Source organism: Herpailurus yagouaroundi, unplaced genomic scaffold (assembly GCF_014898765.1).
Source record: "Herpailurus yagouaroundi ecotype Mexico unplaced genomic scaffold, PumYag 77, whole genome shotgun sequence".
Lineage (NCBI taxonomy): Eukaryota > Metazoa > Chordata > Mammalia > Carnivora > Felidae > Herpailurus > Herpailurus yagouaroundi.
The window spans coordinates 52,233,321-52,258,643 of NW_024412388.1; positions in this window are offsets into that span (position 1 = coordinate 52,233,321).

Genomic DNA, 25,323 nt, shown 5'->3' on the forward strand with positions numbered 1-25,323 from the left:
ATCTCTCTGGATAGTTTTCCTTGATATAATTCCATCTTCTCTGAATTAGATTTGTTAGACAAATATTTCTTTAATTCAGCAAATATTTATTGCATGCCTGCTGGTGGTAGTCTTTAAAAAAAATAATAACGGCTATAGACTTATTTTTATTTTTATTTTTATTTTTGCCATTCCTCCCATCAAGAGGAAGAGTTTATGTCCCTGGAATATGTGCAGGTTTGTGGCACAGAAATGATGCTATGTGACCTGTAAGGCTGAGTCAAAAAAACATTCAGCTTTCACCTGTAACTCTTGAAATACTCACTTTCAGATGATCCCTTCTGGGATCCTTCCTCTCAGAACCTGCCCCCATGCTGTGAGAAGCCTAAGTCACATGGACAGGTCCCATAGTAGTGTCTCTGGTGTTTAGTCCCAGCTGAGCTTATCATTTGAGTCCTCTCTGACCAGGGGCTAGAGTTGAGTGAACATACCTATAAATGGTTCCAGCCCCCACTCGTTCAAGTATTCCCAGCTGAGATAACCCCCCCACCTCACCTGACTTCAAGAAGCAGAGACAAAACACTTCTGCTGTGGTAGGCATAATACTCAGATTGTCCCCAAGATTCCCACACACTCCCCATTGTATACCCATTCTGTATAATCCCCTTCTGATGGGAGAAGAGATCTGTGAATATGATATGGTATCATTCCCATAATTATGTTATATGATAAATTGAAGGGATTTGCAAATATAATTTAGGTCCCAAATCAGATGATGCTGAGTTAATGAAAAGGGAGATTATCTAGGGTAGGCCTTACTTAATCAGGTAAAAGCCCTTTAAAGAGGGATTGGGCCCTTCCTGAGGAGACCGATTGCTTTGCCAACCTTGAAGAAGGAAACGACCATGTCATGAGAGGGCGATTTGGCAAAAGACTGTCCGTGGTTTTCTGGGGCTACAAGTAGCTCCCATACTGACAGCCAACAAGAAAGCATGGACCTAAGTCCTACAACCTCAAGGAACTGAATTTTGCCAACAACCATGTGATCTTGAGAAAGGCCCTCATCTTCAAAAAGAAATGCTGCCTGGCCAATGCCTTGATTACAAACTTATAAGCCTCTGAGCAGAGGACCCACCTAAGCCATGCCCAGACATCTGACCAAGTGAAATAACAGATGCCTATTATTTTAACTTGCTAAATTTCTGGTCGTTTGTTACATAGTATTAGAAAATAAATATACCTACTGTATACCCTCTCTGAATTCCTGACCACAAAGTCTGCACATATAATGACAGGAAGGTTATTTTGTACCACTAAGTTTGGGATTGTTTCTTTATGCAGCAACAGATAACAAAAACAAGAGGCTACTAAAAAGATGAGAATCCTGTCTTCATCGCATTCTTCCCTCTTGTGAGGGGGGAAGGGAGACAACAAAATACGTTAAGTAAAATAGGGAGTGTATTTGATAGGGACAAGTGCTAGGAGATGAATAAGACAGGATATGGGGATGCTGATTTCTGGGAGTGGTTTCAGTTTTTAGACTGAAATGTTCAATCTAGATGTTCAAAATATTTCACAACAAGGAACACTGACCAGGCAAAATGCATGTCAACCACAGTGCTGGAGCAGGATCCTAAAGGTCACTGGCTATGCTGGGCATTAGTTGTTTAGTTTTGGAATCATGTATTTATTTGCATGTTGTTCAACCCAATAGGGATAAAATCCTAGCCTACGGTATCCCACCTCAATCATTAATTCATTTAACTTGTGCATAACAAATATTCATTGAATGCCTGTTGCATTAAGTCATAAGAGAGATATGGAGCTTCTTGAGCATTACCCACTGAGCCCCAGGGCCCTATTGTCCAGCTGAGGAAGTGGAATGCATACATGAAGAGTATGCAGCAGTGCTAAGTTTCATGAGAATTGTTACACTGACCTGTCTTACCTACTAGACTATGGCTATAGGATTAGAGAAGAGAGAGGAGCTCAGATGATCAGGAAATCTTCTGGAGGTGGTGGGAATGGAGCTGAATATTGAAGGATGGCTATTTCCACAGGGGACCTTATTCATCTTTGATTGCCCCCTAGTGCCCCAAACAGGGAATGTTAATGTGTGGAATATGTGCAAGCCACTAGACAGAACAGCAGACAGCTAATTGATGATGGCTCTGTTCCCAGACTCAGCTTGAGAATACTTCTCAACCCATTTATAGCCATTGCTAAGTGATCAGAGATGACACATGAAATAAACCTTATAAGCCATCTCTGGTAGCTTAACATCTTGGACATGGTAGGTGTTAGTATTAGTTCATTAATCAATAGCCCACCTAGGAAAAAAGAGAAAACCATTTTCAAAAGCAAAAACTACTCCTGTGAGAAAAGGAACGGTCTAGGAAGGAAGTTTTGTACTGTGTTTATCCTTTCACCCATAAAGTTCTTTTACTCAAAGAAAGTCTTGGTTTGGGGTCTCACATCAGACTGAGGTAGGTTCAAATCCTGAATTTTTAATTTATAATTTATATTATCTGAAGTAAGTTAATTCATCTCTCTGAATCTCAATGTTCTCATCTATAAAATGGGAATAATAGTGCCTATCTTGTATAGTTGCCTAAGAATTTTTTTTAATGTTTATTTTTTTTATTTTGTGAGAGAGAGCATGAGCAGGGGAGAGGCAGAGAGAGAGGGAGAGAGGGAATCCCAAGCAGATTTCACGCTGTCAGCTCAGAGTCCTATGCAGGGCTCAAATCCATGAACCATGAGATCATGACCTGAGCTGAAATCAAGAGTCAAACACTTAACTGACTGAGCCCCCAGGCACCCCAAGAATTTTTAAATCAAATAATGTATAAAATGTATAAATCTTATTTCATAAATTTAGATACACAAGAAATGACTTATTATTTTATTAAATTAAATTCAACTTTAAACTCCTAGTCCCAAAAGGATGGAAAGAAATTCCATTTTTGCCATTATTAGGACTCCACATTCCCATCTCTACAAGGTCACAGAAAGGTCCCACCAGGACACCTACACAATCTCAGTGATTTACCTTCACAAAATCAAGAAGAGGACCTTTCTTCTGCCCCTGCTTAGCCCTGTCACACATTCTGAGGACAGGAAATGTCCAACAAATACCTGTTTGGAAAGGGGGGGGGGGGCCGGGCAGGAACCAAAGCAAACTAACATGCCAATAAATGATCTTGCTATATCTGTTAGCCTCTACCATACTCCCTGACACCTGGTGCATGCCAATTAATTTTTCATTTACTCAACAATACTTACAAGTCTCTATTACTTGCCAGACACCATTTTTTAACTGAGGGTTTCTCAACTTCAGCACTATTGATCTTTTGGACTACACTTTTTATTTTTCGGTGGGAGGAGGGTGTGGGTCAGAAGAGTGCTGTCCTGTGCATTGTAGGATGTTTAACAGCATCCTTGGCCTCTACCCACTAGATGCCAGTAGTAGCTCCCATTCCAGTCATGACAACCAAAAATGTCTCCAAACATTGCCAAATGTTCCTTGGAGTGTGTGTGGGGGGGGGGGGCGGGGGGGATGGAGATGCCCCTGGCTTGGAACCCTTGGATAGGATAAACAAGAGAAAGTTCCTGCCTCCATGGGGTTTATAGTCTAGGATAGACAATAAACAAATTTACTTATAACCTAAATTCAGGTGTGGAGGGGTGAGGAGACTGACAGTTCCTTTCCCCCTTGCTTCTCTGAATAAATAAGAGCCAAGAACCATTTTGAAGACAGGAGCATAGGCATCAGACCCTGATGAAAAGATATTTCATTGATAAGCAAAAATCACAGAAATGGAAATTGAATGATCTGGAATAACACCAGAAAGAAATAGGGTTATGATTTAAATAGCCATATTGAAGGATCAGCATTCATCCCTTTTGGACATATTCCTACGCATGGAAAAATAACCTCATCAACAGAGGCACAGGACATCCACACACTAAAGGGAAAAATTTCTCCTGCCTTCTCACCAGCTCTGGGCTATTCTTTTGAACACTTTTGGAAGAATTTAGAGAGTGCCCCCATTCAATGAGGCCTTAAATTATGAAATAAGACAAGAGCACATAAAGAATTATTTAGAATACCACTGAAATCATTTTTATCATAATGTAAAACTTGGTTGCAAAGAACTAGGTTAAAAAATCTCCTTATGTACATGGCTTTTGTACAATTTATCAAACCAGAGCAAATTTATAAATTAAATATAAACAAAACCAAAAAACTAATGAAATGCAAGTTATATAGTGGTTGTAGTTTTGCCATTCTAAACATGACTGAGTTTGCTGTGGCACACCAGTACCCCCATGATTCAGTTCTCTCACCTCTTTTTTCTCTTAGAATTACCGTTAAACTTCTTGCTTACTCCTTTGTCCTTGGAGCAAGCAGTAATATTTTAATGTGACCTTCCTATGGTGTCAACACATCATATTCTTATTAGGTCTACTGCTTCTATTCTTTCCTCATTAGCCCACTAAAATTACCCAATCTAAACACAAATGCAAACTTAAAAAAAGGCACCACAGGCAATAGCAAGTTAAAAGGTGATCATTCAGGGTGCCCAGATTATGTTTATATTGCCTTTGTCTTTACTCTTGTTTTCTTTTCTTAGATTGTTATAAAAATTAAAACCTAAATTTAGAGGCTCTTGTAGAGAACTCTAGAACCCCTGACAAAACATCCATGGAAGCCTAGATTCTAATTTGAGAGGCAGTGGTATTATGGCTAAAGTCATCAGCCAGAATCAAAATGTCTAGGAATCAAAATTCTGGCCCCATTACCTACTAGAGATATTTTGACTACTGGCTTTTAAAGGACTATGTGCTATCCAAGACTGGGCCCCACAGAAGTTTACATCTAGACAAAACAGGCCCAAAGCAAAATTGCAAGGTCATTTGTTTCTTTTTCCCTCTTCCAGCCTTTCCGATGCCACTCTCCTCCCATAAGCTCTTTAACGCCACCACCGCTAGAGATACCAGTCTAGCTCCTGGTTAGCCAGCAGCTCACCATTCTCCTCTCCTTAAACCACCCCTAAATATCTTCCAAAGGCTAGGTGAATGGTAATCTGTGGACGTTATTAAATATCTTTTAATATCTTTAGCATTTTAAAATATCTTTCAATAAATAAAAATAATTTATTGAGCAACTACTACATGCTAGGCAGTTTGAATACTTAATTGTATTTAATCCTCTCAGTAACCCAGCAAACAAGATACAGAAACTACTGCATCTCTAATGCCAACCTCAGTGTCTGGGAAACAGTAAGTTTATTGAATGAACAAATGTTGCCTAACTGAGGTTACAGAGCTAGTAACTAGAAGAGAAGGACTTGAACCCCAAGACTGACTTCATGGCTTTCAGTGCTCTTTCCCCTACAGCAGAGGTCAGCAAGTGTTTTCGGTAAAAGGCCAGATAGTAAATATTTAGTCTCTAAGGGCCACACCATCTCTACTGCAACTGCTCAACTCTGTCATTATAGCACAAAAAAGCAACCATAGGCAGTACATAAACTAATGAATGTGACTGTGTTCCGATTAAACTTTATGTATAGATACTATAATTTCAGTTTTATGTAACTTTCACGTATCATGAAATATCCTTCTTTTGATTTTTCCCATTTAAACATGTAAAAGCTATTCTTTTATCGGCTGTACAAAAATGGACAGTGGACTGGATTTGGCCCATAGATCATAGTTTGCCAAACTCTGCTGTATACCAGGATGCCTCCTGAGCTCCTAATTCTCTTAAGTCCCTCCTACCCAACCAAACCAAGAGGAATAAATGGAATTCCAGATGGTAAAATTTCAGAACTTGACCAGTTAAATGGGATCCAATTTTTCTACTGCCTCTGAAGTCCTGCCATGTGGGCAACAGCCTATCTCCCAAGAAGCACGAAGAAACTGAGGCTTCCCCTCCGTGTCCAGCACACCATGCCTTGCCTCTAACCATAGCTCTGCACGCTGACTTTCAAAAAAGTTCCAGATTATTTCAGGATTAAGTCAGGTGCTAAATAATAAAGTTGGCCCATTCCAAGAGGGCAATTATCTAATATGTTAATGAAAGAGCAGTCACATATCATAGCAAAATCTCATCTGGTATATTCATTACAGGCAGAATTAAGATAAGTGGAACTTGCTTTATCTCTTTATTAAGTTAGAAAAATGACTACATATATTTTCCAGATAAGAGACTGTTTAGAAGACGAACCTCTATGGTATTTTACAAATGTAGTTTCCATTTTCTTTTTACCAAGGAAATTCAGAATAACTTGTCTCGCTGTAAAGTCACAGTAACTCTAGTTGTTTTTTCTCTCTCCAAATGAGACATTGCCTGACATCTAACATGTGGCAAGATCTGAGAAAAGTTTCCACAAATTGGTAAAATTCTTTCTACATGAATATGTAATGTAATCTTCTTGTTAAACAAGAATAGATAATTTCTCCCAAAATGAATGTAATAAAGGGGCATAGAAAGAATAAATAATTCTAATACTGTTCTTTAATTCTGCTTGTAATTTTCCAAATTCCAGACTGGTGGCAACATAGTGGGCCTATTCTATTACATGCTATTTCAAAACGTTCATGCTCCTTGGAGAAATCCACAGGGGCAGTAGTTACTAAAAAGCCCAAAAATGTGGTAAACTTGCATCATTTTACAGCAAAAGAAAAAGTCATTATTTTGTCTTATTTGTCTTATACTATTTATGATTGCATTCAACAAACATTTGTTGAGCATCAAATATGGGGCCAGGCATTGTGCTAAATGCAATAGCAGATCCTATAAAAACATAATCTTTGTCCTTAAGGAATTAACAGTTTAATTAGGGAGATAGTAATAATGATGATAATGTTGATAATGTGAACCACAAAATCACTGATGATGTATGGGGCACTGTGCTAAATGATCTGATTACATAATCTCACTTAATGTAACCCCCCACCCAAATAACTTATGAGGTGGATGTTACTATTATTCCTACTTTACAGATCAAACAACTGAGGCTTGCTAACTAGCCCAAGGTGACATAGCTAGTAGGTAGGTAGATCTGACATAGGAACCCAGGAAGACTGGTTCTGGAGCCTGCTAAACTGGAAGTTGTACATAAATAACCTTAGCCCAATGTCGAAAGTGGTACATCTTCTAAAAGAGGGACAGATAAAATGACATAAAAGTTGAAGGGAGAGGTAACATTTGACTAGGGCAATCAGGGGACATGCCACGGAGGTAGGATGGAGAAAGTTTTGAAATGGGGAGAAGAAAGGAAGGAAATTCTAGGCAGAGAGAACAGCATGAGAGAAATGGCACAAAGATGGGAAATATAGGGCAATGTTTAGGAAAAAGCAGACAAGTCTAGTTTGGTGCCAAGGACACAATTAATGGGTAAAGCAGGAGACAGCGGCAAAAAGACAAATGAGGATCCACTCACAGAAGGCCATTAGAAGTAGACATTTATATGATGCTTTAGAGTATACAAGACTCTATAAGGCAGTTATTATCTTCATTTTACAAAGAGAAAATTGATATTCAGAGTGGCAACATTTCTGGCCAAGGGTCATGCAGCCAGCAAGTTTTAGATCTCATTAATTTATTCAAAACATATTCATAGTCCAGGTACTGTGCCAGGTACTAAAGACAACCATAGACCAGCTATAAGTCATTGCCTTCACAGCATTACCAGTCTAGGTAGGAAAGACAACCATTATAAAGCTAGTCCTTATAATCAACTATGGTGTGTGCCACAATGGAAAAGGAGCAAGGTGCTCGGTAACCCTAATAGCCCAGGAACCTGCCTGGAAGTGGAAAAGGCCTCAAGAATGAAGTGTCATTTAAGCCTAGACCAGAAGATGCATAGGAGTTAGCTTGATACGGGGGGTGTGGTGGGGATGACATATGGTAGAGAGGAATATTTCAAGCATAGCATTCCAAATATGTATGAAGGCTCAGAGAAAAGAAAAATGTGGCATCTCCCAGACAGTGAGAAGTTTAAAGGAGAAAGTCAAGAAAGGAGAAGCTGGAGAGGGTGGCAGACATCAGAATCTGAGGACAGAAGGGCAGCCACTGAAAGATTTTGAGCAAAAGGAGGGAGGGTACAAAAGGAGACATGGTTAAATTTTGGTGTCAAAGGATAATAAGAATGTCAAAGAGAGCTAAAATTACATTGGATAGGATGGGGGGGGCACTCTGAAGGTGTTTAGAACTCAAACTCAACACTACGTGATTTGAAGAGCACTTTCTATTCTCTCTTGGGATGTAGCAGGGTGTCCATGAAGCTTTAGGGGAACTAAATGATATCAACCAATCTGTGCATTAGAAAGTTTAGCCTGGAGCTCTGTGGAGTAGGCAACAATGACTCACTCATTCTTTTTTTCATTCAATAAGTACTATCAAGCACCTATTACATGCTAGGCATTATGCAGGAATTTTAGGCCTGGAAATAGGAAGCAGGTGTGACATTAACAGGGCTGCAAACACATTTTTAAAATCTGTTGTCTAATTTTCCTTTAAGGCTCCATTTGAAAGGCCCCATCCCAAAAGCTTTCCGTCTCTAGTCTTCCAATGCTACTTAAAACTTGAACTAGCATAGCTACTTAGTCTGTTCCAATGACATCACAGAGCCCTGTTGTTATTATTTCAGAATTATTCACTAATTGCTGCATACATGTCTTATTTCAAATGTTCTTCAATATTTTCACCTGCTTTCATTGCTTTTAAGTTCTGGGGTGCCTAATGCCGTCTGGAGACCACACATGTTTAGCCAACAAGGCTAAGTGACTGGATAAATGAACAAATGGACAGGATTGCCTGAGGCCATTCTTTGAATGTTTGTTGCTATATTACATTTTATCATAAGTTCTATTTTCCTCTCATTCCCTGAAGACAGGAGTTACATACACATTTAAACTTAGAAAAATGTTCATCCCTGTATATACTATAATATCATCCTTCAGTCATTACAAATTCTTGTTTCTTGTAGGGTGCATGGTAGGCCCATGGCTTGGATTATAAACACCATGGTGGTCAGTGTTATAAAAGTGCAAGGTAATTCAAGAGAAATAGATTTGTATCACCATTCTTACAAAATACCTACTGTGTGTAAACTTGCTTTATATTTGCTGATGACCATCTATTTTCTACAGGCAAAAGGGAACATGCATTTAACATTTATATGTGCCCATAAAGGTGTGAGAAGTAAGTAGTATTTGCATCATTTCATTTTTAAGCTTCATAGTAAAAGAGGAGAATATATACAGGGATTTCTTCTAATGCTCAAATTTTTACTTCACTTTTGGATATAACTTGATTGAGCAGGGAATATCTTTTACATCAGGTGGACTGCAATTGGTCATTACACAATTGTAATAGGGGATTAGCTCCTCATCTTTTAAAAAGCTGGTATCTCAGGAGGAAAGCAACATTCAGTAGCTTTGTTTGAGCATCTGGCTTAACTTGCTTGGCCTTACATTCTCTGTTAACTGTGCTCATGAGCTACACTGTTGTTTATTTTACAGCTAGAGACCTGTGATCTAGTTTGATCTAGTTTTATGTTGTTTGTGTTCATAATTTTCTGACTTTTGGGTTTGTTTCTGTTCTCTTGATCCCTCAAGTTATGATTTTTAGCTTGCAATAACAAAATATGCTTGTATTAGTTTCCAAGGTTGCCATAATAAATTACCACAAATTTGGTGCTTAAAACAACAGAAATTAATTTTCTCACAGTTCTAGAGACCAAGTCCAAAATCAAGGCTTTGGCAGGATTGGTACCTCTGGAGACACTGGGGGAGAATCCATTTCACACCTCTCTCCTAGTTTCTGGTGACTGTTGGGAATCCTTAGCATTCCTTGACTTGTAAATGCATCACTCCAATCTCTATTTTTGCATGGCCTTCTTCTGTGTCTGTATGTCTTTTCCTCTTCTGTCTGGTATAGATATGTCATTGGATTTAGCACTTACTCAGTTCATCCAGGATGATCTCATCTCCAGATCATAATTCAGTTACATCTGCAAAACATCTTTTTTCCAAGTAAGGTCACATTCACAGGTTTTGGGTGGGCATATCTTTCGGGGTGGGCAGGGGGTAGTCACCATTCCACTCACTAGAATACATTTTTTAATGTTTATTTATTTTTGAGAGAGAGAGAGAGGCAGAGAGAGAGAGGGAGGGAGACACAGAATCCAAAGCAGGCTGCAGGCTGCGAGCTGTCAGCACAGAGCCCAATGGGCAGCGTGAACTCACGAACCGCGAGATCATGACCTGAGCTGAAGTAGGTCACTTAGCTGACTGAACCACCCAGATGTCCCAGAGCTATTCTTTTTTAATGCAAACTTTAATTTTGAAAAATCCCACAAGAAAAATAAGGTAATTGGTATTATAAGTCTGAAATTCTCTAGCTCTTAATCCCTTTTTTCTCCACTAAAACAATTTTGTAATGAAATACTCATTATAAATGAATAAATAATTCATATGAATAATCAAAGAATTCTTAGGATCATAAATAGTTATGTAACTGAGTTAATATCTGTAAAGCACTCAAAGTATCTCACACATAAAATGCATTATATGAGTTAGATAAATAATAAAATTAACAGTGTTATCAAAGAGCAGAAGACTGTATTATTGTCCCACTTCTCAGATGAAGTCATAAGAAGCTCAGTGAGGTTCAGTGATTAGCCCAAATAGCGAGAGGTCATATTGTCTGACTCCAAGCCTATGTTCTTCCACTACACAGGGTGTCCTCAGTGAAGCTGGGAACAGGCTGAATGTCACCATGGCTTTTCTCATAATGACCCTGAACCAGGTTGATCCATCAGAGAAGGGAAGTTCTGGTACTAAAGAAAGTTCTGGGGCCAAGTCAGAGATCAGTTACCTGTAGAAACTGGTCTAAAATATGCTCTAAGGCAGGAGAGACGTGAAAGTCTGTGAGAAGAATATAAGTAAATTGGGGCTGGTGGAATAAGAAAGGGATTGGATGCAAAACAGAGAAACTGGTGAGGCACTGGCAGTTGTTGGGGAAATGGAATTAGATGAAAATAGAGAATGTGGTGAGTCTTTGTGGGTGAAGGTGAGTGCTCCAAGCTACCCAGTAGCTGAGCCCTTAGAGGGCCGGGCCTCCCTGTAGGACATACATGATAACATATTCTTCATAAAGGCTGACAAAGGGACACTCCAACCATGTCTGAAGTCCAGAAGAGGTACTATTTCTAATGACCCCCACGGTACAGCACATAAGAATGAGAGGACAGGAGAGAAGGAAATCAGATAGGTTATGTTTCAGAAAGAAATGCAAAAGGCAGGCCCCTGAAACATGTACCATCTAGGTGAAATAAGTTTATCAGTGCTTGTTTAATTAATTTTTTTTCAACGTTTTTATTTATTTTTGGGACAGAGAGAGACAGAGCACGAACGGGGGAGGGGCAGAGAGAGAGGGAGACACAGAATCGGAAACAGGCTCCAGGCTCTGAGCCATCAGCCCAGAGCCTGACGCGGGGCAGGAACTCACGGACCGCGAGATCGTGACCTGGCTGAAGTCGGACGCTTAACCGACTGCGCCACCCAGGCGCCCCTATCAGTGCTTGTTTATAAAGATGTGCCCTCTTCTACTTTTCTAAATTTTCCAGATTTTCTAGGGACAACATATTCTCGTTTTATAGTAGAAAAACAAACAATAACTATTTCAAAGGCATTCCACTAAAAAATAAACTTTCTAGGCCACACACTCTGATGGGGATTCAAACTGTATCAGCTGCAGAACTAACAGAGGTCAAAGAGAGAATGGGCAAAACATGTAGAAGCATCTGGATAAATAATAATAGTAATAAAGAGTGCATGGCATTTTAGTAAGGTGACTATATCTGTTATGTTAAGAACTTTCATTAGAAGGAGAATATTAAATGGAATGATGAAGGAGAGGAACAGCTAAATGAATACCTTGAATCAGTATTTATTGGAGAAGACAATGGGGAAATTGCTGTTCCAAGGACACATTTTATGGCAAAGCAGAGAATGGCCCTGACAGAGATTCTTCAGTCTCTGAGGAGAAGATATGGAGCAACTTGAGGGACTCTGTGCAGTAAATCACCAGGACCAGATGGTATTCATCCATGGGTTCTGAATGAGATAAAGTGGGAAATCATGAGTTCAGTGACAAGGATATATAATAGATACTTAAAAACAGCCAATATCCCTGAAGAATGTGAAGTCATTAATATGGTACCACATATGTGTGGTGTGGTGTGTGTGTGTGTGTGTGTGTGTGTGTGTGCGCGCGTGTGTGCGTGTACACTCACGCGCACTTCTTGTATGTTCTGGGGCCTTTGTGGGGAGGGAGGGATGAGGGAAATTTTCCATTTTTTAAGAACCAAAAAATATTTCTTGATAAAACAAAGGATAGAGGAATTTTAAATGGTGAAAAGAGTGTCAAAAGATAAGAGACCAAATTAAAAGATGCTTAATAACATTTAAGAAGTTAAGCAGTTATTTTCCAGGTATTCTGGGAGATGCTAGGGATATGAAGATGTAGAAACATGCCTTTTGTCTAAAAAGAAGGCTTACAGCCTCGTGACTTTAGTTATTTTCATGGTCCTGCTATTGGCTTTGGATGGCAATTGACAATGTAGCATCTTCAAACACTACTAGAAGATACAAGAAATACCTGGTAACTTTTTTCTCCCTTACAAAACTGTACTGTTGGGTTGTTTGGCAGGATCTGGGGGCCGAAAATGCACAGATAGATTTTTATCTCCCTCTCATAGGATCCAATTTCTGGATCCTAAGAATTATCTAGTAATAATAATAGAGTAGCTAAAATGTATGGAGTGCTTACTATGTGCCAGGATCTTGCTCAGTTATTTATCTATTATTTAATTCTCTTAACAGTTTTAGGTAGACCTAAAATCTTTTTTTTTTTTAATTTTTTTAAATTTTTTTTTCAACGTTTATTTATTTTTGGGACAGAGAGAGACAGAGCATGAACGGGGGAGGGGCAGAGAGAGAGGGAGACACAGAATCAGAAACAGGCTCCAGGCTCTGAGCCATCAGCCCAGAGCCCGACGCGGGGCTCGAACTCACGGACCGCGAGATTGTGACCTGGCTGAAGTCGGACGCTTAACCGACTGCGCCACCCAGGCGCCCCTTAAAATCTTAATCTTTGCAATCTAATTCCAAAGTTCAAGCTTTTAGTCATTACTCTGTACTGTCTCTCTATTATGTTTTATTTATAAAAGTGAGTCAAAACAACTCTTGCCCCTGTTACATATGATTCTTTTCTCTTTCATTGAAAGAATGATGGTCTCAAATGCCCTAAATGATTTCATGGCCCACCAATAGGTCACAGCCTATAGTTTGTTTAGGGAAATAGAAGTAAATTAGTAAAAAGCCACATAGTCCTTGACTTTGAGGAATTCTAAAGCTAATTGAAAGCCCTAGTATTAAAGTCTCAATACATTAAAAGAGGCGAATCAGACCACTTTTAAATTGTCTTGTACCATTTCAAGATGCTTTCAACATGTTTCTTTCACTCACTCTCTCATGTTTTTCCCTAAGTACAATGTTGAATCAAATCTTCCAGCTGCTTTCATTGGGTACAGTCCCAACAGCTAAAAAGTTATTATTTATATTGATCTGAAATCTGACCAACTGAAACATATACCCACTGATCCTAGTTCTACCCTTTGGAGACACACAGAATATTCAAGTAATTCTTCTACCCAACATCCTTCAAATATTTGGAATGCATTCATGTTCCTCCTGGTGTTTTCCTCTTTAGAATAAACATTTCTAGATCTTTCAAACATGTATGAATAAAGACATAAAATCCAACCCAAACTGGTATAAGCAAAAAGATACTTCAATCACTCATATAGTAAAAAAGGCCAAGGATTGTTCTAGCTTGTGGCATGGCTTGCTTTGGGGCCAAAGTAACATCATTAGGATAGATTTTCTATCTCTCTCAGTATTGCCCTCCTCCACAGTGGTTCCAGTCCCCCTTATAATATGGCTGAGGAGCCCCAGACCTTGTATCTTCTCATGCATAAAGTCCAGCAGAAACTTCTTCCTAGAAGGTTCAGCAAAACTTCTCTTCCATCTCACTGGCTCTGATTGGGTCATGTGGCGGCCAAACCTATTACTATTGCCAATGGCGTTAAATGCTTTGATTAGCAAAGCTTAAGTCACATACCTACCTCTGAAGACATATGGACGAAGACAGTACAGGGGTGGTCTCCAACAGGGAGATTGCACGGGTGGAGTATTTGTTAAGCAGAGGTTGGGTAATAAAAAGACAGTAGCTGTCCATTAGACACTCTTGCTCATATTTCATAGTTCCAAACCACTTCATCAAAGTGGCCTACCAAAACCAAGATAAGACACATCACTTAGCTCTTGGAACTTGTCACATGTTGTGGGGAGAGGGACTGCGGCTGGGCCAGAATGCCACAGTATGTCTACCATACACCAAAAGGATGCCCCGATGGAATAGTAACTCTTACTTAACATAACTGTAATCTCCTCTGTGTAATTTTTCCTGTATTCTGCACGCAGAATTAGTTACTCCATTCACAGAGCTCTTTAGGTACTTCTACTATATTGTAGTCACCTGTGTTGTAAGCTTACGTTCTTCCTGACTGTGGGTTCTTTGAAGATAGGGATTTCTAAATACATTCCTGTATCCCTCACACCCAAAAAAATGCCTGTAAGGGAGGCATACAATGCCTGCTATTTGAATGAATTATTCTAAAATCAGGGAAGAATACACCCCAAAGCAACTCTGTAAGTGTGAGATCAACCTGCGTCTTTCTCAGTCTGTGTGGGTTTCAGCATTCACATCCACCAAATCACCAGGGAAAAAAAGTTTCAAATTCCCTGACACACTGGGGCATGGGTGGTAACAAAGCAAAGTTGAGTATTAAGCATAGATGGTCCAGGAAGTTGGAGAATTAATTATCAGACAGACAGAAAAGCAGTTGAAGACAGTGATTACAGATTTAGACAACTTAAAAAAAAAAAAAAGTCACAAATGGTAGAGATTTCAGTCAGTGGGAACTTAATTGCTTATAGAGTTAGTAGGAACTGAGCTAAGTACCAATTCTGTTTACTCTGCTCCTTTTTAAATTGCCAGAGGTGTCAAGAAAGGAAAGCGTGTAGGTATAAGTCTGGAGAAAACTGGACTTCACTATGGCCAGTGTAAGATCTGATTTCCAAACTTCAACTGAGGTGGGAAGAAGAGACTGAGCAATAGGTATTTACTAAGCACCCTGTGCTAGATACTAGGGCTACAGTGATAAAGAACATATATCAGTCCCCCAACACTGGACTCACGTGCTATTGGCCAGAGCTGTGAGAATTATTTTAACCTATCTCATGTATGTAAGACTGAGGCAATACTTACAAAATGCCTTAAGCTCCTCAGATTAAAAAAAAAAAAAAAGTTATATAAATGAAGACACACTTAACTGAGAAAATTGCTGTGTATATTAATCTTTCAAGGCACTAATGTTATGCTAGCAGGATACAGATGATAGCAATGTTATTCCTGTGCCTCAGCTAGGATGTCAAGCCAGAAAAGCAAACATGAAAACAAAAGCTAACCTTAAACCAAGACCCATGCCTGTAACAATGTTGCTGTGTGCCCACAGGTCAGTCATCTGCCCATAGGAATGAAACCAAAGCCATGCCCCTTCCTGATGTTGCAGGGATACGAGAGAGCAAAGAATGATGTTGACGCTTTTCTTTCTGCCTCTTAAAGACAATCATTATTCCTGAGATGACAATTTGTAAGCTCAACCTAATTATGGCCAAATTGATTAAGAGATGCATAATGCAAGGATTAGCATTAAGGCAAATGCTGCTTAACTTAGCCACCAAGGCTTCAGGAGGAAATAGCTGTGTTATTCAGGAAGTTGTCTGGAATAAAAGAGCAATTTTTGCCAGTAAAATCCAGCCTTGGTAAATTATTTAGCATCATGTTTTTCTTTTCCATTTTTTGTTTTAATTTTTAAAATGTTTTATTTATTTACTTTTTTTTTGAGAGAGAGAGAGAGCGTAAGTGGGGAGAGGCAGGAAGAAAGGGGGACAGAGGATCCCAAGCAGGCTTTTGTGCTGACAAGTTGACAGCAGACAGCCCAATGTGGGGCTCCAACTCATGAACCACAAGATCATGACCTGAGCCGAAGTTGGACACTCAACCGACTAAGCCACCTAGGTGCCCCTAGCATCATATTTTTCTTATTTTAACTCCCAAACTGTAAAGTTCCTGGGATTAAATGTTACAAAGATGTGGCTCCTGTGTCTATGAAGAAGGTAGCAGCCTTGTAGACATCAGAGATAGTTCTGGGCTTCTTAACAAGGAAGCTGCCTGGATTCTCTTAGCCTCAGATGTCCTATCCACAATATAGGGATGATCATCATTATGTTACAGGGGTCATGGTGAGGAATAACAGAGCAACCATACATAAGTTTCTAGCACAGTATTTGGAACTAAAAGGTTTTCAATCAAGGTTTGTTCCTCTCCTTCCCTCCTTTGTCTTCTAGTACTTTTTATAAATGTTTCAGAGCTGCATTTTTTTTTAGCCACTAAACAGTTTAAGGCAAGTAAATTAAGTATTCATTTCTTTCAGAAAACAAGATTTTCTTCTTTTGTTATATTTCATGACCTATAAGTACCTTTACCAAAAAGATGGTAAGAAAAACCAAAAGCAAGGTGAGTATTTGTATGGGTCTCCATGTGAGTTAAAAAGTCATTGTTTTATAGGAGGTCAGTGAGGGGTCAGGGAGGAAGATGGGGGGAGGCAAAAATCTGGGGGTATGTACTATGTGATAGACAATCTGTATATTACACACATCACCTCATTTAAGGTACCTTCTTACCTTAGCATCTTGGTACTTTCATATTATCAAATCTCAGCTCTGGTCCTTACTAGCTGTGTGACCTTGGGCAAGTTACTGGACTTTTCTGTGCCTTAGCTACAATATCAGGAAAATAACAGCACTGACCTCACAGGATTGTTAGATAAGTTAATGCATGTAAAACCTTTAGAACAGTGCCTGGCACATAGTTCAATAAATGTTAGTGGTTGTCCACAATCATAGTAAGAATGAGAGTAACAATAATATTTAAAAGCCATTAACATTAAGGGTAGCACATAGTAGATGCTCAATAAGTGTTTCTTGTTATTACTTAGATAATAAAAGTAAAATATGAGTTTAAAAAGTATTCTCTTTCATCAAGTTTATTTCATATAGGAGCCGCTTCTATGTCAAGCAGAATATATGAACATCCACTCTGACTTTATTTTATAGATTATTGAATCAGAAGGTAACAAATTTCTTGCTCCCTTTATACTAAATCTCTTTCAGAGTCCATAGTGAGTTGGATAAATGCTCTGATATCAGGCCATTAGGCAGAATTTCTAAGGATAGCAATTCCTCAGTTCCTTCTTCGCCCTTATTCCATATACTGTCATAAAACACCACGTCAATGCCTAACCGCCTCTGGGCATGGTAGGGGGCTGGAGGGGCGGTTCTTCTCTTTATTTCTGACAAATCCAATCTTCTCTGTCCCTTTCCTACCTGTCCAGTTCTTTGCCTACTACACCTTCCAGTGCACACTAAGATTCAGCAAAATAAACAACTTATAAAACTCCACCCTCACCATGTTTTCTCTGAGGTTTCACTTACTTTGCTTTGGTTTCTCTCTGTGCCTGAACTAATATATCCTATATCCTAGCCCATAGGAGACATTCAATACATGGTTGCTGGCTGAACAAAGGACTTTCAACTGCAAAAGAATCTACATACCAAAAAAACATCAAATGCTATTCAGACTTGGGCTCACTGCAAATATGTGCTCTTTAATCATTTCTTGCTTATAGCCTCAATTAGAGAAGAAGAAACATGTTTCTTAAATTTTAATATGTGACAGCAGAAATAGTTCAAGGTAAATAGATACATATAAATAGATACAAAACAGCAGATCTCATGGCATTGATAATGTGAGAGGAATAGCATCGTCTGGATATTCAGAAAAGGTTGAACACAGAGGCTTGACGCAAAATGGACTTTTACACTATCCTATGAGTAACTTATCTAGCAGAATGCTTACCCTTCCAAGTGCTGTGAGGAATACAAAATACACATCAGATTTGTTTTTTGTCCTCAAAGGGCTTATAATGCAGTTGTGTAAAGAAAAAGATACATGAATGGGTTCAGAATATTTCAAGCTAAACTGCTGGTACTGAGAAATGAATGATTAGTTTGAGCTAGAATTAAAAAGTACATAATAAAAAGTTGGAATTCTCAAAGTACAAAAATACTGTAAAATTCACTTGAACCAGGTTAATAACTTTCCCCCCAAATTTATAATTTTATACATATTTCATGCAGGCTGTAGAATAATTTAGCTATGCTATACTATATCCTATATTCTTATGAATACTATTAAAAATACATATTCACATGAGTTACAAAGTTGTAACTCAAAATTTCAACACCTATGGCTTTAAAAAAAAAAGTACGGAATTTTAAAGCTGATTCTAATCATTTTTGAACTCAAAGCCAACTTCTCTATTTCCTTTTCCAGAAAGTTAAGGAAAACCTAAAACATTAAGAACATGATTAATGTTTTGGGGCACCTGGGTGGCTCAGTCGGTTAAGCATCTGACTTCGGCTCAGGTCATGATCTCGCATTTCATGAGTTCGAGCCCTGTGCGGGGCTCTGTGCTGACAGCTCAGAGCCTGGAGCCTGCATCCGATTCTGTGTCTCCTTCTCTCTGCCCCTTCCCCGCTTGTTCTCTCTCTCTCTCTCTCTCTCAAAAATAAATATTTTAAAAGTTAAATAAAATAAAAATATGATGAATGTTTTAGTTCTTTATTCACCTGGTTTGTAGATTATCCAGCTTTCTTCCTTCCTAATGGAGAGCTGCCTGACTTTGAAGCCTTTTTTGCTTGTTAGTTATGTGCGCAGCAGCTATTGCTGCTGCTGCTATTGTTATTATTACTTTTACTATTACTACTCTGGCTTCCACTGCTATTACTACTACTATTACTGCAGCTGCTACTATTTGTTCATTGCTGACTAGCACTTGCCCCCCGCCCCATAGTGGACTGGCGACATAAATTAAAGGACGTGAAACTTACTCTAGACCAGGGGTTCTTTAGAGCCCAAAGACTCGTGAATATGTGAATTTGGGTGGAAAAGTTTACGTCATTTTCACTAACCTCGAACTGAAATTCTAAATGTAAGCAATAAACCACAATAATATTAACAGTACCTTAGACTTTGTCACCAGTAGAAATCACAGATATTTTCATATCACTTCATAGTTGTTGCATAAATATCATTTATGTTCATCAATACTTTTCACGACTACTACTTGTTATTTAATCCACGAATAAAAAAGCATATATATTGCTATAAGTTCAAGTTTAAAAATGTTTTGATATTGCATAGTTACTTATATTTTATATTATTATTTATATATTGCATATATAATATATAATTGACTTTCTTTATAATCTTATGTATTTTGTTTTGTTCATTTAAAAACATGCTGAGAAAGATTCTGTAGCCTTCGCCAGACTGCCAAAGGGGTCCATAGCTCAAAATAGACTAGGAACCCTTGCCCTAGCCATTCCGTCACAAAACTTTTATTCATGCTGTTCTCTCTGCCTCAAGCACCCCTCCCTCCTTTGCCTACTGATTCATCCCTCAGCTGAAATTTGCCCTCTATGAAACCTTCCTCTCCCTCCCCCTATTCAAAACAAATTGCTACACTGACTTCCTAAGTTTGTACCTCTATTTTCCTAGCTATATGATCTTGGACAAGTAATAAAACTTTCTCAGATTTATTTTTCTCACTTGTAAAATGGAAATAATAGTAGTATATGTAACACTAAGAATGGCTGTGAAGATTAAGCAATATTATGCGTATTAAATGTCTAGAGTGGCAATTTTCAAAGTTTCTGTTTTCAAGACCCTTTTATTCTCTCAAAAATTTCTAAGAACTCCAAAGAGATTTTGTTTATATGGGTTGTATCTATAGATATTTATGATACTCAAAGTAAAACTGAGAATGTTTACATATTTCTTTATTAATCAATTTAAAATAAAAATAGTAAACGTTGTTACCTGTTACATAAATTGTATGTTAACATAAATAATACATTTTTTACAGAAAAAAAACTGTTTCCCCTCAAAATAGTAAAAAGAGTAATGATTGTTTTCCATTTACATAAATCTCTTTAATGTCTGGCTTTAATGACTATTGTTTTATGTTGGTTTTGATTTAAAAATATAAAGAAAATCTGGCCTCACATAGCCATGTAGTTTGAGAAGAGATGAATATTTTTAAAAAATTTTTTTAACGTTTATTCATTTTTGAGAGACAGAGAGAGACAGAGCATTAGCAGAGAAGGGGCAGAGAGAGGGAGACACAGAATCCGAAGCAGGCTCCAGGCTCTGAGCTGTCAGCACAGAGCCCGATGTGAGGCTCAAATTCACGAACTGTGAGATCATGACCTGAGCCGAAGTTGGATTCTCAACCTACTGAGTTACCCAGGTGCCCTGAGAATAGAGGAATATTTTAAATGTTTACTTATTTATTTTGAGAGAAAGAGAGAATAAGCATGAGCAGGGGAGGCAGAGAGAGAGGAAGACAGAGAATCCCAAGCAGGCTCCATGCTGTCAGTGCTGAGCCAAAATCTGGGCTTGAACTCAGAAACTGTGAGATCATGACCTGAGCTGAAATCAAGAGTTGGACGCTTAACTGACTGAGCCATCCAGGCTCCCCATAGGAGTATTTTAATAGTCGTTTCCAGTAACTGTGGTTATTTTTCTTGTATACTCTACCAATTTGACAAGCAGTCATTAGATTAGTTGAGATATAGAATCTGAAATGATATCAATAAACTCTCATATACTGTTGCATTAAAATACACTGGTCTATCTTGCACACTGAATGGATATTTTATTCACATGATTTTATAACATCATGCACTGGTCATTTGCAAAGCATTGGTTCACTAGGTTATGCAGACCTTCAAAATATTTGACACATTTCACTACACAATAAGAAAAAAAATCACATTCGTTAATAGCACTATAATCTCACTGGAAAAGTCTTTTGATTTTGGGAAACTGACAAGTTCACAGTGCTGAACACAAATCTTCCAAAATTCTAATTTTCACATGAAAGTTCAAATTTTGTCATGGGCAACAAATACTGTCAGTTGTTTTTCCTTGAAGTGACAGGCTCACTTCATTCATTTTTTTAAAAATGTCTGCCACATACCCATGTTTGAATAAATTGTTTGCCTGTCAGTTATTCTTTCAAGTAAAAATGGTGTTCATGAAAATAGGTGGCTATACCCTTGCACAAGTATTTTTCCCAAGACAACCATCATGCTTCGATGTGTATCAGAAATGCTTTATATATATTTTCCATTTTGTCACATTGAATATTGAGTAGGTATGTATCAAGAGTCTAGATTTAATAAAATTAATAATTTTTATTGCATCATCTAGGCATTTTTAAGTGAAATTGCATTGTTTTTCCAAGACAATAATAAATATAATAATACATTAGTGGCAGATTTTGGTGCCACTATTTTGATTCATGTTAAGGCACCAACAGTTTTAACATCACTGGTTTTACACTATCAGTACAAATGCTAATATGGTAAAAAAAAAAAAAAAAGGAAGGAAGGAAAAGAAAGAAAGAAAGAAAGAAAAGAAAAGGAGAGAGAAAGAAAGAAAGGAAGGAAGAAAGAAAGAAAGAAAGGAAAAAGTAAATAATGTCTTATTATTATTATGAAAATTGTTTTGACCTTGTATCCTCCTTAAAAATCCTCAGGGATCCCAAGAAACCATCAGCTACACTTTGAAAGCTTCTTATCTACAGCACAGTATGTGTTTCATAAATGTTAATTATTGTTATATTGAGCTACAGGGACTATATTTTTCTAATTAAAACTTCAGATTATAATATCTCACATGATATACACGTGAATAGGTACAGAAATGGAGACTGGCCCCCCATATCATTTTTATTCTTTTTCCATTTTGCCTCATACTATTGTTAGATTGTACCCAGCATCCAGACAGTAAGGCCCAAGGACAGCAGTAAGACTTTACCTAGGCCTGCCATTCAGCTTTACCCACTACCAGCTTTATACAGAGCAAGTGCCTAATAAAATACTTGTTCAATAAATGATGAATGAACAAATGAACAAATGCAAATCAGTCCATTCTAGGCTTGTGAACAACTTTGGTGGAAGAACAGAGGTTGAATTGGTAGATGGTTATTTTTGTTTGTGTCCTTTTAAGGTAGGCATTTAACTATAGTACCTTTGTTTAGAAAATAAAATTTGTATCACAATCAACCAATGTTATCTTTTATAAATAACATCATATTTATAACATTAAATAACATTAACTCCTTTCCTTATTAAAAAGATAACACCTTAATTGCAGAAAATACAGACCAAAAAAAAAGAAAGAAAAGAAATTAGTAGGAATTCTACCATCTAGAAATACATTTTTTGAAATTTTGGTATCTTTATTTTTTTTTCTATGCAGCACATAATTTTTTACCTACTGTTTTGTTACTTCTTTTTTTCATCTAACACTGTACAGTGAATGTCCTATATTATCATATATCCTTCTCTAACGTACTTTCCAATATGTACATATCATATATTATTTGGATGTGCTTCAGAAATAATTGGTTAAGCAGAGTTTTGTTTGGATTTTATTTTTTCCCACATTATTCCTTTCCCATCTCATCATTTAGCCAGAAAAACTATGAATCAGCAGTAATACAGAATGAAATGATAAGTAAGCTCAAAGTACCCACTGAGCATTTTTACCTTTCTGTCATTGTCACAAGCACCACGGCAATGAATAACACACCTATAACAGATATAGTCCTGAAAACAGAAAGAAATAAAACTTTAGAACACCCACAAATAAACTATTTTAAGATGTATCTAGAGAGAAATGAGCCTGGATCAGGTAGCCAAGAAGAAAGAATTCCCCTCTTGGGAAGTTGCACTGGAAAAGTGCTCAATGATGGGATGTGTGGTAAACTGTTCAGATTGTCCATTGAAAAGTCAGCCCAGAAACTGCATGAAATGAATGGGCAGAAATATAAAGACTAAAATAAGTAGGAGTCGAAGTACAAAGAACTCTATTACTACATTGCTAAAAGGGACATTTAGGTAGAGGTCAAGGGCACACTATTCTAGATTCTGTTTCAGTTTTTTGAAAAATATATATATCAATATTGAGCTTTTTCCTTAACTTCAAAGATAGCTAGTATAGTCAATTGAATATAAAAGAAACATCAAACTAAGAACATTACCAAAGAGAGAAAGTCAATAAGCAACAGAGTGAGACTGTAAATAAGCGGGAGAGAAAATGGAAACTGATGTCCCCAGAGAAAACTATATCCATATATATTATGAAATAAACTATATTTCATATATTACATTATTATTTCATATATTATTTCATATATTATATAGTGTATTATGCACATTAAGAAAACTATATCTAGATTTTTTTTATCTGTGGAGAAATGGAAACCTAATTATTTGTAATAAATTATTTAGACAGATCCTTATTTCTAAGCCCTGTCTTCTAGGAGTTATCAATTTTAAACAACTTTTATGCAATTCAAAATTAAGTTCTGGAGCACCTGGGTGGTTCAATTGGCTAAGCGTCCACTCTTGATCTCAGATCAGGTCTTGATCTCAGGATCGTGAGTTCAAACCCCACGTTGGGCTCCATACTAGGCCTGAAGCTACTTTAAAAAAAAATGAAGATTTTATAAGCAATTGAAAATTATAATAACACTTTCTATATAAAAGTATATATTTTATGTGACTTATTTCTACTAAATGAAGTGCATTTCATGACTTCATGGTCATGAGTTTTGACTTCACGGTAAAAACTTTTATAACCAGAGCCTTTACGTGACTAAGGAACACTGTGGACAGCGATCTTAAGCCCTATCACCACCCCTCACAATTTATTTGAATACTTCAATTGTGTCCCTCAGTTTTTCATAATGCAATAAAATCAGTATCTAGATGGTTTTTAAATGTCTTCTTTGAAAATTGTTTTATGTAAAATAAATTTGCTGAATTACATAAAAATATATATAACTATATTCTCTCTTTCTCTCTCTCTATATATATATTTCCTATTTTCAAATCTATATAATAAATCAGAAGTCTGGAAACAGTAAGTACTTTCTAATTTTTAGTAAGGTTGAGGAGGTCATTTCCTTACTCAACATGGTTCAGTGGCTTAACTAAGATTCAGAGAGTTCCACATTCTATTTTCTCAGCTGTTTCCATAAAGTATTGAAAAAATTCCAACCTTCTCAGACTAGTATTCTACAACCTTAATTTACACTTAACTCATGCTCTCCTGTTCCATTATTCCTCCAAGATCATTCATCCAACTAAATCTGGGCAATCCATCCAAGACAATCTCTTTACAAATCCTTAAACATACCTTGCTAAATTCTCCAAGTACTTGCCCATATAACTCCTCTGATGTTTGCCTTTCTTTCTACCATTAATTCCTTCAACCTAGATCAAAAGGAACTTGCCTCCTCCACCAAATGTTGCCTAAACCCACTCATTTTGATCATTCATATATCAGTTATTTTAAAGAACATAGCTTATTCACATCATTACTGACATATTGCTCTCAAATTGTTTTACTGAGGCTATCTTTATTCCTTGACTAGATTATAAGTTTCTTGGGGGCAAGCACCATGGCTTCTAACTTTTTTGTTTCAAGAAAATGGAAGATGGAAAGGAGAGACAAAAAAAAGGGGGGGGGGAATAAAGGGGGAAATGGAGAAGAGAAAAAGAAAGAAGAAAAACAAAAGAAATCTGTGAGAGTCTATTTTCTAATATAGACAATGAATATAATGACATGGAGTTGCTCTATGAAAGTCAAATGAACATGAATAAGTCTCATTCTGATGAGCACTCAACTTAAAGATGACAATCTGACCCTTCCTCATCCTTGTTCCATGCTCTATTTTTTTCTCATTCTCTTTTCTAATTGCTATTTCTAATTTTAAATCTAATGACCACTCTATTTAAAATTGCAACCCCCCTCCCTTACACTGCTTTACTTTTTCTTCTTTATACATGTATTTTATTAAGTTAACTTTTTTTTAAAGATTTTATTTTTAAGTAATCTCTATGCCCAACGTGGTGCTCAAATTCCCGACCCTGAGATTAAGAGTGGCATGCTCTACTGTTGGAGCCAGCCAGACACCCCATCTTTTTTATATATCTATCACC